We start from the raw sequence: 3,863 nt of genomic DNA on the forward strand, positions 1-3,863 counted from the left end.
CTTATATGTGCACCAAAGCGCATTTAACATCCTACTGAAAACGCATATATATGGAAAATATATATTTATTCAAAGAAACCAGGGGATCAGTGTGTCCTTTCAGCTCCGGTCACACTGACCAGGAATATTTTTTTTAAATGAACAAAGATTTCATAAGCAATCTGTAAATATTTTGTCTTCCAAGGTAAATGACAGCTAAGCGCGAACAATTAAAACCTGCAGAGACTCTTAGCAGCCAAGCCGGGGGGGATGGGAGTGCGGGTCAGCTAGAACTTTTGCGTTTCCCGAGGAGCCAAACACAAAATGCAGCCAAGTACCTGAGCCAGTGTCGGCCTGCAGCCAGCTTCATCGCCGATTTACACCGAGAGCCCAGAACGCGTCCACGCAAGCGGTCTGTTCGAGAAACGTCGGGGGCACGGAGGCAAGGGGAGACGCACAAAACACGCTCGCTCTTTCGGAGCATGGTGATAGATTGGTAATCACAAAAAGGGAGGAATTACTTCTGGTCAACCTCCCAAAGAAGTTACCGAGTCCTCCAAAGTGAGCTGGGTGGCAACTGCATCAACAAAAGAAAAAAGCAGGAAAAACGCACAGGGGCTTCTGAGGGTATTTCTGCGGGGGTAACTTCAGGCAATGCAATAAACTGTGGGCTTTAAGTCACACAGAAAATGTGAATCCAATTCTAATTCAGCATCTATGACATACTGGTTATTCGGTCACTTTGTTTCTGTTCCCACAATACCTGTGGTTATAAGATTAACCACAGGAGTGCAATTTCTGGCAAACACTATTTTAATGATCACAAATTAACATTTATTTCTTATTCCAGCAGTTTCTATGGTCTCCCACTTGCAACTGCTCTTCATGGTTGTCAGTCCCACAAGTCTTGACTTTTTCAAACAGTTTTCGTCTGGGCTGTAAATCCACCGGGGGCTGTGCAACCCCCAATTTGGGAACTGTCATCCAGCTCACTACAGAATACTACATGGCTGCACGGGGCGGGGGGAAACACTAGCAAGAAACGTCTCCTTTTTCATTATCAATCTATTATTACATTCAAGAGAACAAGCATGTTTTGTGCCTCAGGTAACAAACATTTTGCTACGATGTTGGCAGCTCTTCCATACAATTGTGATTAAGTTTTATCGTTGAACATTTCTTTAAAACAAGCTTACCTGTTATGCATTCCACTTGTATATCTTGTACAACTCAAAACTTGAATAGAGGAACATGAGTACTGTGTCAGCGTGAAAACCACAACACAGTGTTGGGGTTTTTTAAATTCTTTTTTAATTTTTCTAATTACAGTGCAACTTTGCCGCGCACAGTGATCACCAGAGATCGGATATATTGTCTGAAAACAATAAATAAATCATTGGATAGTTTTGGGATCAGTTTTTTTGGATCCAACTATATCAACCTTTCATATCTTGCCATCTACTTCTCCTGCAAATTAGATGGGGGTTGGGGGTGGAAGGAAAGAAAGTAAAAGCAAGGTGTCTTACATGTCTTCACACGCAAAAGCTTTTTGGTAACTGCAAATTAAAAAAAAAAAAAGGCAGCACAAGTGGTAGTTCAGCTAATTTGACATACACAGCATTGCCATTACCCTGTAAATACTTCTATTTTCCTTTCAAGAATAACCTGTTTAAATTGATATTATCTTGGGGATTTATTAGTTACCTTGGCCCAGTTGAAGCGTACATAGAATAATCCAAAGCCAGGACATGATCTGATTTTTTTTTCATACACATGGGAATATTTTTGTCCTGCTGCAACTGAAATGAAGCAAGTCTGCAGCAGCTGGTGGAAGCAGTTCTTCACATGAGGAAGAGGGCCATTTTGTAGGGAGAAAGTTTCCTTAAAGAAAGTTTTCATTTACTAATTTTTGCTATACAATCTGTTTTGCAAAAGCTATGTTCTATCATCCTCAACCACTGCTGATGAAAGGGAAAAAAAAAATTAACAGCTGTAATCTAATCCTGGAAAGTAAATTCTCATACCTAATCAGACCAGTATTTGTGATAAAAGCACTTTCTCATCTCGTAGACTGAAAAATAAACAATGCATATTATATTTAAAGATTTTGTGAAATGAAACACCGTAGCTTAAGAGACCCACCCATCTTTCCAATGTCATGCACAGGTGGCTATCAATACCCGGATGCTGGTCAGTCACCGGTAGTCAGTACTTCTTGTTCCTCCCCAAGCAGGGCACTGGCTCTCTTATCTCCAACGCACCCGTGTGCGCTGACACCCCTCCATCACCTCCTTGCCAGCAGTCGCACACCTTGCTCTCCACAACAGCCTCCGAATAAGAAAGACCCTGAAGTGGCTTCCAACCCAGTGAAGTATCACAATGTCACCACGCTACCAGCCAGGCCAGCTGCAGCATTCATACTGGTATTAGCAGCAGCTTCAGATTTAAAGCTCCCTGATCACTGCATGTAGAGCAATCCATAAACTCCAGGCATGTTTTCGGTCCTTACAGGGACAGGACCAAACCTATACCCCAGACTTCCAGACAAAGTCTGAGAGGCCAGCTCTGGACTCAACTGCACACGCACTTCTAGCACAGCTGGGTCTTCCATGGAGACATTCAAATGAATTTCCCCTTCCATAAAACGGGTTACAGAATGTTAAAGCAAAAAATTAGTACAAAATGTTTATTAATTGCTAAGCATTCAATAGATTAAATAGGTAAATTCTTTTGTTCTTCAAAGGCATTATTATCCTAAAAATTACTATCATGAAGAAAAAAATTGTCTAATAACAAAGTCCAATTAAACTGAATGAAGTGTCCCCAGTAAACACCAGCGAGCACGCCATAATTACTTCAGCACAGCAGCAGCCCCTAGCGGCACACCGATACTGCCTCAGCTACGGCCTTCCAGGCCTGGAACAACCTACCAGCTTGGAAATCAGAATCCTACATGTAAGGTACTGTAATCCTGCTTAATTGCCAATATATTAAGTTTTCCACTTTACATCTTTCAGTATGTTTTTTGAATATGTACTTTTATTCTTCCATAACTAAAATTCAGGCAAAAGCTGTCCCACCTGTTGTGGGGAAGGTGCAAGCCCAACAGTAACTACACACTGCTAAACCCTTTCAGCAGGTGACATGACTGAGCACCCATTTATTGAGGGGGAACTGGAGAAATAAAGAAACAGGATGTTATTTGTATTGTCTTTCCAACCTGAGCACCTATGCAGCAGAAAGCTGACCAAGAGTATCATTACATACACTTCTGCTTCCTTAAGGATGCTGTGGAAGAACCACACGACAAGTACCCTCTGCAGTTTACACTGAGTTACAGCTTGAGATGAAGTAGTAGGCAACGCACTGAACTAATCAGCAGAAACTGCATTTTTTTTGTCTTTGTAGGAAAGAGAAGAAACTGGAGTTCTCCATGTTACTCTATTGCTATTTTTTCCAGGTAGTTCAATCACTCCATTACACCCAATTCTGAAGATAGCGGGCAGAGCAGCAAGGCGTTTTCAGGGAAGGATTCTTAGCTTCAGAGTTAATTTCCTTCCTACGACCTCGAGAAAGGCAGAAGATTCTTAGATATCTTTCAAAAAGTCAGTTACACCAGGATCAGAGCTACACACATGCATTCACAGATGGATGAAAACCCAACAAGAGACGAGATGGATTTGAAATGGGCAAGGAAAAGTGCATACTTTGAGTCAGGTGAAGGACACTTTGAAACATCTTACCTCTACTTGGCTGTTTTTATTACATTGTAAATAAAACCAATTTCCCAAAGGCTACACCAAAAAAGATTCTGGAATCAATTGAAAGGAAAAACTAACAAAATACAAAACCAGCATCAGATTTGTTGACATAGTGTACAGCCC

This window comes from Chroicocephalus ridibundus, chromosome 8 (assembly GCF_963924245.1).
Source record: "Chroicocephalus ridibundus chromosome 8, bChrRid1.1, whole genome shotgun sequence".
NCBI lineage: Eukaryota > Metazoa > Chordata > Aves > Charadriiformes > Laridae > Chroicocephalus > Chroicocephalus ridibundus.